Here is an 11,537-nt window from a genome sequence, read left to right as displayed (position 1 = left end):
TGAAGCAACACCCTCCCATGTACCGCTCTGGTTTAAGATAGTGGATTTCTCAATACTCTGCCTGTGGTTTTTCTCGCAAGGGTTTCCACGTAAAAACACTATGTCAATTTATTTTACTGATCTATCATTTATTGTTTATTGAGAACTTAGTATCAACATTATTTCAAATTAAAATTCAAAAGGAAAATAAACACTCAGAGTGACTTAAAATGTTCAATTAACGCTCAACACAGTAGCCAAGTGCTCAAACTATTCACGTACAAGAATCCATCATTCAAATCATAATCAAAGTGCTCTCAAATTGTCTCATGTAAATACTTTTGTAATAATAAAGTAATTATGTTTTTCACGTGTTGTGGAGTTCAACAAGTGGTATCAAGAGCTAAGGTTGTGAGATCTTTTGAAATTCTAAGTATGCTTTGTGGCTGCAGCTTTGACTGAACTTCCACATCAGAAAAGATTTCTTGAGATTGTCATTGAGAGAGCTTTCTTAGAATCGTTTGTTAAGTTTCTTTGAGAGATCGTATGTGGTTTAGTACTACAAAGTTTGTTGTCAAAATCAAGCTTGCTTGGACAATATGGAATTTTTTCCAAGCCAGGATGGGTGACCTTCAAGTGGTCAATATAATTAAGAAACTTAACTGTCAAAATTACAACATGTGGTCGTTGCATATGGAGGCATATCTCCAAGGCCAAGACTTGTGGGAGAACGTTAAAGGCAACGAGGTCACACTACCAGAGGATGCAGCTGCTCTAAAGAAATTGAAGATTAAATCTAGAAAATCATTGTTTGCTATTCAAACCATAGTCGAAGATGAAATGTTGGAGCACATTAGGGAATCGAGGACACCGAAGGAAGCATGGGATACTTTCGCATCATTATTCATAAAGAAGAATGATGTGAGATTGTAGCTTCTAGAGAATGAGCTTCTTTCTATCACACAACGCGACATGAAGATCAGCCAATACTTTACCAAGATAAAATATATTTGTCGTGAAATCTCTGCATTAGACTCTACTACTGGTATGTCAGACTCTAGAATTAGAAGAATTCTTATTCATAGATTAAAAGCTGAATATAGAAGTTTTATTGCCGCAATAAAGGTTGGCCAAGCCAACCTTCTCTTACTGAATTAGAAAACTTGCTTACTGACCAAAAAGCATTGGCTGAGCAACTATCTAGAGTCTCGATAAAGAGTGACGAAGAAGCACTTTTTAGTAGTAATAAGAAAGGTAAACCCCGACCAAGTTCTAGCAGAGGTTCTAGAAGACATGATGACAAGGATGATCATCATGGAAGCTCCCAAACAAGGGGAGCTCAAAAGAAGGACAAATGGGTTGGCCAATTTAAGAGTAACAATAGATATGATGGCAAATCCTACAAATATGGGAAGAAGGGCCACATTGCTAAAAATTGTTGGTCCACGAAGAAAACAACAGAGGTAAATGTAGTCACGTTAAACGCAGGATGAGTAAATGATGAAGGATGGGACGCTGAAGCATCTTTTGCTGTGGAGGAAGGAGAATTAGCTCTGGCAGTTATTATTCTTGGACCAATCGACTACAATAATGATTGGATAATCGACTCTGGCTGCTCAAATCATATGATAGAGGACAAAGAGAAGGTGCAAAGCATGACCGAGTACAAAGGTGGTTGCGTGGTAGTCACAACCAACAACTCAAGATTATCGATTGCCCATATCGGTAAAACAAAAATAATGCCACAATTCAGTACAAAGGAAGTACCACTCCAGGATGTCTACCATGTACCTGGAATGAAGAAAAACTTACTTTCAGTGGCGCAACTTACGACATCAGGACACCATGTCGTATACGGTCCTCATGATGTCAAGATATTAAGATCTATGGAACACCGATGATTAAAGGGCGACATTTAGAGTCTTTCTATGTAATGTCAGCAGAGTTAGCTTATGTAGATAAAACTCAAAAGAACGAAACAATATATTTGTGGCATGCAAGGTAGGACATGTCAACTATCATAAAATTAAGGTGATGATGAAGAAATCTATGTTGAAGGGTCTTCCTCAACTCGAAGTTAGAAAAGAGGTTGTATGTGATGGCTGCCAATACGGTAAGGCGCATCAATTACCGTATGAAGACTCAAAGTTCAAAGCCAAAGCACCATTGGAGCTAGTCTATTCTGACGTATTCGGGCGAGTCAAGCAAGCATCGATCAGCAGCATACGGTACATGGTTACATTCAATGAAAACTTCTCACGATATGTATGGATGTTCTTTATAAAAGAAAAGTCAGGAACTTTTTCAAAATTTAAAGAATTCAAAGAAATAGTTGAAGGAGAAGTTGGAAAGAAAATTCAATGACTGCGAACAGACAATGGCGGTGAATAAACATCAGATGAATTTTCTCAGTACTTACGAGAGTGCCGAATATGCCATCAATTCACATGTGCAAATACACCACAACAGAATGGGGTAGCTAAGAGGAAGAATCGACACCTTGCAGAGGCATATCGAAGCATGCTACATGCGAAGAATGTTCCTAGAAGATTTTGGGCAGAAGGTATGAAGACAACAACTCACGTGATCTATAGACTTCCCCAAGCAAAGTTAGGGTTCATTTCACCCTTTGAGAATCTGTGGGGTTGTAAACTTGAAGTCACTTTCGAGTGTTTGGCTGTGTATGCTACATGTTCGTGCCAAGTCATCTACGTAGAAAATTTGACAAGAAGGTGATTTAGTGTATCTTTGTGGGATACGATAGCCAAAGAAAAGGGTAGAAGTGTTGCGACCCTAATACTAGAAAATTTTATACGTCAAGGGATGTGGTATTTGATGAAGCCTCATCATGGTGGTCACCACAAAAGGAAGAGTTTCCAGATTCTTAAGAAATAGAAGACAATTTGCAAAAGAAGATGGGGGAGCAAATTGTTGAGCTACATTCGACTCCAGGAATGGATGAAGAAAAACAAAGTGGCAACACAAAGTCCCTGGAAAAAAGAAGTGCATCAAAGAGCAGCAGACGATGCAAGTGATATTCAATCTGAAGAAGTAAGCCCACAACCTCAGAGATCAACAAGAGCACGGAAGTCGAATCCTAAGTATGCCAATGCTGCTGTAGTAGTAGAAGAAGAAAAGTTCAGAGAACCAGATACATATGAAGAAGCGTCACAGAATATCAAGTGGATAGAAGCTATGAAAGAAGAGATAAGTGCTCTATAGAAGAATTAAACTTGGGAGTTGGTGCCAAAGCCAAAGGAAGTAAAACTCATTTCCTGCAAATGGGTATAAAAGGTAAAAACTCATCTTGATGGTTCAATTGAGAGACATAAAGCCCAGTTAGTAGCTCGAGGATTCTCTCAACAATGTGGGCTATGTATGTTTCGGCTATGTGGGGGATTTATTGTAGTAATGATGTTTGAAGCTTATAAGAAAATAGAAGAAGTAGAACTTGAACACTACTAGTGCTATAATACCAATAAACCTATTCCAAATTAGTATTTTTAATATTACTAACATGGGATAACATAAACTCATCATCCAAAAGAAATATTCCTATGCCAAAAATTACATAGCATGTTTCTAATCCTTATATTACAAGTGACAACAAGGCCGGAAGAGAATTAAAATCAAACATGCTAAAGGGTAAGAAGTCCTAACATGTTTCTATTTTCAAAAAAATGAACATACATAAAACAATGTTAGTACTATACATAAGAACCCTAGGTTACCAAAAACGTAAGCTCAACACATAAAACCCTAGCATACTTTGATCTATAATACATCAAAATCATCCACTTCCATAAGCATGTTTATCAATCAAAAGATTCAACAACAAGAGCCCCAAAACATGCATTGGGCTGACTATACACCATCCAAAAATCCTTATATCATGATCATGTCTCCTCTCAACAACAACCAACAAAACATAACAAGAATTAAAATACAACAAAACCACAACAAGGATAGAAATTTCATATCAATCCATACTTCAAAGCCAAAATCCAAGATCAACACCAAATCAAACAAAATATAAGAGAATCCATTACCTCTCTTGATTGTGGAATCAAGAATACAAGAGTAACAATAACCCTAGAGTACAACCACCTTGAATACCCTACCGCCATTTTCGAACCACAAGCAAGGAGAAAAGGAGAGACTTAGCAATGAGAAGAAGAAACATACTTTGGGGGATAAACCGAAAACAAAATCCTACCTATCAATTTTCGAACCCCTTCTCTTCTTCTTCTCCTTCTTCTCTTTCATGATCCTTCTCTCTCTCTCTCTCTCTCTCTCTCTCTCTCTCTCTCTCTCTCTCTCTCCTTCTCTCTCTACCTCACGAGTTCTCTCTCTCTCTCTCTCTCTCACCTCTCTATGTCGTCGTCTAGCACACAAAAGTGTAAGGGAAAAACCCTCTCTTTCCCTTTATCTCATAGCCTAACCCTAAAGGAAACAATCTCCAATAATGGCTTGATTTTCTTTCCTTAATTCCCTCACCAAAAATCAAGTGCATGGCATCAAAGAAAATGGGAAAATCGCATTACTAGTTGAGCGACTCCCTCATAGCCTCTCTCTATCCTCATCACTCGACCACCTAGAGCCAACTCACACCCTCTCATCTCAATCCTTCATTTCCTTATTTAGTTCAATAATCAAGTGTTACCTCACCCAATTTGTCTCCATATTTACTTACCTCTAATTTCCACCAAGGAAATAATAATAAAATAAATAGTTTACTAGAAGAGGTTTCCCACTCTAATGCTCACGCCACCCTCTCTCTCTCTCTCTCTCTCTCTCTCTCTCTCTCTCTCTCTCTCTCTCTCTCTTCCTATCCCATTTGCTTCCCATATTCTCTTTTCTTAAATTAATTTAAACAACAAAATAAATAAATAGATAATAGGAAAAATATACACTATGTGTGGAACTAATGCATGCTCACCATGCATACCATGCACATGCACACACACAAGTGCTAGGGTGCATTTCTACTAACTATGCACCTTGGTGCACACAATCAAATCTCAAGAAAGCTCTTAAAATAGAATAATTTAATAAAACAATTAACAAAAATTAAATCCACATAAATTCTACCAAACAATTCGAACAATTAAATCCTTGATACCACAATAACCTAGGTTCAAACAAAACCACAAAAAAAGTATGGCTTAGAATCAAGAAGAGAAGAATATGTTAAGGAATTTACAAACACAAGAGTAGTTACCATTTCTTCTTCCTAGAATTTTCGAAATCCCCTCTCCCTCTCTTCCTTTTCTCTTCTTTCTCTCTCCCTCTCTCTAGGTTTCGACAGCCACAGGTGAGCCTCCAAGATACACATTTTTCTTTTTAAGCCCTATAGTGGTCGAATGCCGTAGCTAGTAGGAAAAAGGAAACTTTCCAAACTTAATTCCCAACCTTTTGCTTTATCTTTGAATTAAAATAAAATAAAAGAAAAAGATGTCAACAAGTTAAATAAGGAAAACATCTTATTCCTCTTCTTCTTTTACATGCTTACGCTCCCTCCCACTTCTCTTATTTTTTTCCTTTTTTCTCAATGTGAACTCTTGCATTCTAGAATCATGTTTTGATTTATAGTCTAAGTTCATCACAATTTACTTGCATGCTCACCATCCATGTTATGCACTTGCACACACACAACTATGCATGTTCTTTTACTTTCCATGCATACAAAAAATCAAACACATTAACACTCAAGCACAAAATAATCAAATAAAAATAATTACATTAAATAATTCACACTTAACATTTAAATAAATAAATAAAATAAAATAATTAATCACACAATAAAATAAAATAAATTTTTGGTGCGCTACACCAATAATAATTTAATTAATCTGGACCAATAAAATTCTAGCACATGTTTCAATCTCCAAAAAAAATTTACCATTAAAATCTCTGAAGACTCATTTTTTCTTTTGTTTTTCTAATATTAGAGATAACAAAATAATTTTTGTATCATTATTATATTGGATCTAATTAATATATTTTATTGTGAAAACATGATTGTCAGTTAACTCATGATTTTTTCATCAAATGATCATAAAATACAATAAAAGACCACTCCTAAGATTTTTGAGACTCAACTAAGTTGGGTACGTACCAATAACACGTGTTAAGTTGGAAAAATTCTCAATAATAAGCATCAGTTATTCTCAATATGGCAGTAAAGTTGTATTTCGTTAAAACAAAAAAAAGGTACCGAATGTATATATTCTCTATTTTATTTAATAATATAAAAATAAAAATTGAATAATATATCACTACAAATAAATATATCTTTTAGTGACAACCTTTTAGTCACAACATATGTTTTGTGTAACTAAATGTCACTTTTAGTCACAACAAAAAATTATTTGTGACTAAAAAGTCATACTTAATTACAAGTTGTCACTAATGTAGTTTTTGTCACAACCTATTATTTTTAGTGATAAACTTTGTTGTGACTAAAAATACATTTAGTGACAACAAATTGTGATTTTTGTGACTAATACTTTTAGTCATAGACTTTTTAGTGATGACATAAGTAAGATAGATTTTCTTTAGTCACAAATTTTTTACTTGTAGTCACAAATTTTATTGTGACTAAAACTAAGATTTTTTGTAGTGTATGTATATGACATATAATTTTAAATTCAAATTTAAATTCTTGTGTATTTCTATTTTATTAAAATAAAATATAGAATGTCATGTATGGATCATTTAATAAAACAAAAATAATAAACATTTCAGTTATTATTTTTTGTAAAATTGTATTTTGAAAATGATGATAGTAAATAATTTTATTGTTTTCAAAATATAATAAAAAGTGATTAAAACATTGTAGAAGTTTTTATTGAGTTTATTTAAAAAAAAAATTATTAAATATACTTTTATTTTACAAAATTTGCGTTTTAGATATGGAGAATAGAAAATAATAGATTATTTCATAAATTTAATTATTGAAAATAAAAATAATGTTTTTTTTTGCAATTCTAAAATTTGGATTAAGCTATAATTTAATTATAATAGATAACATTATATTTAATATAGAATATGTTTAATCAATCATCCATATTTTTTAATCCATATTATATATTAAATGATAAATTTTACTATAATAAATAATATTACTTATATGTGCATCATTTAATTAATATAAATTTTAAATATAGTTAATCAATTATATATATATTTAAATACACATTATATTTAATTATAATTATGTTAATAACTAAAAGAAAAATAATAATTTCATCAAATAGTTCACTTCACACTTTTATATATGTACTAGATACAAGCAACGTGCAATATGCACGTTTGTTTAGTTTTATTTATAGAATTTATTAATTATTTTTATTAAATTTATATTAATATCATATAAATTTTGAAATAAATATTTTATTTTAATTAAATAATTTATTTATTTTTGTTTAAATTTATGTTTGTTCTGATTTTTGAATTGGGGAGTGACAAGAGATTATATATTATATGTTTAATGTAATATTAAATATTATACGTGTATTTTAAATTTAAGTTTCTGGCTGGCTTTTTAAAAAAATAACAATTTCTTACTAATTCACATTAGATTATATTATATATTTAATATGATATTATTCTAATAAGTGAGTTTAAGTTTAAATAAATTTTATTTAAGTTATAAAATGTATGTTTTTATTATTTTTAAATAATTATCGTTGTAGAATATCTAAAAAATATTATATTTTAATTTATTTAATCATTTATTATTTTTAAATAATTATCATTGTAAAATATCTCAAAAATATCATATTTTAATTTGTTTAATTATTTATTATTTTTAAATAATTATCATTGTAAAATATCTAAAAAATATCTTATCTTAAATTTTTTAATTAATTATTTTATTTTATTTAAGTTTAAGAGATGTTTACAAACTACCGTCAAATATAAGAATATTCTGTTAGATATAATAATATTCCGTTAAAGTTAACATTAAAAAAATAAAAAACCGTTAAAACCAAGAATTTACGTTATCTACACACTTTTTATATATAATAGATATATATATTTGACATAGTGAATCATACATACTTAAATACCCATTATATATTAAGTATAGTTTGATTTTAAATAAAAAGAATAGGAAATAAAATAGATTATTTTATAAGTTTGATTGAAAATAAAAATATATTTATATTTTTTGCAATACTAAATCTTTGACAAATAAATTAAGTTATAATTTGATAGTTTTTAACAAATATAAAAGAGTTACTTATTTAAATATATATTATAAATTAAGTAATAAATTTAATTATAATATATAGTATTATTTATACATTCATTATTTAATATATATAAAAAAGTTTAAAGATAAAAGAGTTACTCTTTTATATATGTTATTATAGATATAGAATATGTATTATGTTCAATCAATCATACATATTTAAATAACAATTATATATTAAGTGATAATTTGATTTTAAATAAAAAGAATAGAAAATAAATAGATTATTTTTTAAGTTTAATTGAAAATATAAATATTTTTATTTGCAATACTAAATTGGAGTGTGCTTGTCGGATGGGGTTGGGAGAGGTTCAAGGGTGGACTCTAGGATATAAGCGGTCATGAGAGTGGTCAAGATAAATCTTACCTTGTCTTGCCATCTAGTAAAATTGGATCCATCAAACATATCCAACCTCACTAGGTCTTGATTCATGATCTTGATAGTCTCACATTCCATTGAAACAAACAAATGGATAAGCTTTTGAATGTTACGAAAATATATGTTGTATCAATGGAAATGGTAAGAATAGTTACAACTCTTAAACAAAACAATACAAATAAACAAGATTGATTAAATAGTGTTACAACTCTATGACTGAAAAATACAAATAAACAAGAGAAGAATTAGAAGAAGAGAATGGAGAAATACAACTCTAAACAAAATGATACAAATAAAGCAAAAGTGTTTGTAACAAAAGAAATGAAAATATTACAATTCTAAACAAGAAATAAAAGTAAATAGAGAAGAAGAATATGAAGATGAAAAGAAATAAAATAAAATAAAAGAATAAGAATTAAAGAACAAAGAACTCTCACTCACACTACCAAAGTAAAGAGTGTTGGGGATCACCAACTTGAAAAAGGCTTGAAACCTTTGTCCAAAAGTTTATTTCCCCCTAACTCAAGCACTAAGGGATCTTTAACAGATTTAGAAATTGCTTTATGGAATAATCAAGCCTCTAGGTATTTTCTAGCCAAGTGCTCTAATGGATAGAAAAAATTGTGTCAAATAAGTGAGCTATAGGCTCCTATTTATAGAGTTTAGAGACACCCTTTGAATTTCAAATTCCACCAACCCCCATGGCTGTTACCAATGATTAATTAGATGTTTATGGAATTAAAAATGAGATTTTGGAGTTATTTGTGTTTTTGAAGTCGTTCAAAAAGGTTGGAAAAAACTGAAAATATTGGTTAGTCAGCATCTATGGCCGCGACTAGGAGCATCGGTGGCCGCGACCACTGGTCTCTGTTCCCCAGGCCGCGGCCAGGGACCAATTTTAGCACACATAAATGTGTTGTTTTTCCAAACGGTTTCAATCCACTCCCAATTGATTTTGTTACCCCCAAAACACATTATTGGGGTTAAAATCATATCTTTAACAACCATTTCACATATGACTTTAATAAATTCATCTCAATATTGTGTAACAACAAATCTACACAATAATGGGCAATATTTGGAAGTTATAAATTTGTAACTGAATTTGTAACACCAAATATGTTACATATTTGGATATTCACATATATCTAAATGTAACGCCCTAAACTCCAGGGACCGTTACGGTGTGCCTTGTAAACAGTACTAAACTCGCTAATCGAGTCATTTGGCAAAAATCGTGTAACTAAGTATGATTAGCGGTTTAGGGATTAAAATTTTTGGTTAAAATGTAACGTTTCACTATAGCGTTTACTGTATACATTGGGATCCCAAAAATATAATTTAAGAGTCTATTACAAGAAAATATTTACAACTGGCCGATCTAAGCGGCAAAACAGGGTTTAACCCCAGTTCCTCTCCTTCAAACCTCGGTCGTGGCGGTCGAGCAGCTACATATGTACACATCGTCACCTAAGCTCTCCAACTCAAGGATGGTCCAGCTTTCTTTTGCCTTTACCTACACCACATAGCACCCGTGAGCCGAAGCCAGCAAGAAAACTCAATATGCTCGTGAACAGTCATATCATGATATCAAATCATATCTGGCATGCCTAGCAAACATAGCTCTATTTAAGTATGTAAATAAACTCAGATAATACTGGGGAATCAAGGATAAGAAATCATGCCCTCCTGATTGGATGACTATCAAGTCAATCCTAATCAGATGAGTGTTTTACACTTGAGGTTCTGGTAAACCATACTGAGTGACTGTCAAGCAAGTCACTACGGGGCTCAATACCCAAAGCCATGCAAATGATGATCAGAATGATCATACAGAGCTTATAGCCCTGAACAGATGAGTGAATATCACTTTGAGGTTCTATTAACCATACTGAGTGATTGACAAGCAAGTCACTATGGGGCTCGGTGCCCATAGCCGTGTAACGAAACCGTTACCTGGGCTTTCCTGCAATGGCTCTAAACAGATGAGTGACTGATGGGTAAGTCACTAGCTTAAACAAATGAGTGACTGATGGATAAGTCACTAACTTAACAGATGGGTGACTGTTGGGTAAGTCACCAACTTAATAAATGAGAGACTAATGGGTAAGTCTATAACTTAACAGATGAGTGACTGATGGGTAAGTCACACCAGCGCTTTTAGTTTTCATCGAACTTGAGGTCGGTCCGGCATTAACGCTCTTGTTGAGTCATTGTTGTGAAAATTGATTTGATTAAAATGTGCAAGTGTACACAGTCACAAAACAAGTAATAAAGTAGTAAGTATTCAAGATCGTCTCCACAGGGATTGCAAATTAAAACTAAATGCAAAAATTAATTACTAAACAATTACACTAGTAAACAAATTGAATTTCTTTGATTTTCCAAATTAACCCAATAAAAAGAAATTAAAATTACTTAGAGTAAACTGAACAAGAAACTTGAGAGAAATATATGAATTTTAAAATGGACTTGAATCATTGAATCCCCCTATATTATTTTTCCTGAACACATTGCGAACGTATTGCTGCAGCAATTTTCTAGCAAAACTCCCAGGATAACAAAAAGTTCATTTAACACGCATAAAACTTTTCCAAGTCTTATGACCTTAATCTTCTACCTAATTAAACATATTCCTATGCAAAATCAGATTTAAGAACGCAATCACAATTCAATTCTCAAATGTTAGACAAGGTAATTAACATATCCTTATATTAATTACTAACATAACCTAACCTAGATTATGACTTATGCCATCCAAATTTTTCCTATTACATTCAACCTTTCCAGCATTAAATATAATTAAAATAACTTGCCATTGCTGGCCAAACAACAACAAGAATTTAATTTAAGCACACTTGAATGATCAAGGGAGATTTTACTAAAATAAAGTGCAAGAAATGGATAGATTATAACATA

Source organism: Humulus lupulus, chromosome 6, assembly GCF_963169125.1.
Source record: "Humulus lupulus chromosome 6, drHumLupu1.1, whole genome shotgun sequence".
Lineage (NCBI taxonomy): Eukaryota > Viridiplantae > Streptophyta > Magnoliopsida > Rosales > Cannabaceae > Humulus > Humulus lupulus.
This window is presented reverse-complemented; position numbering follows the sequence as displayed.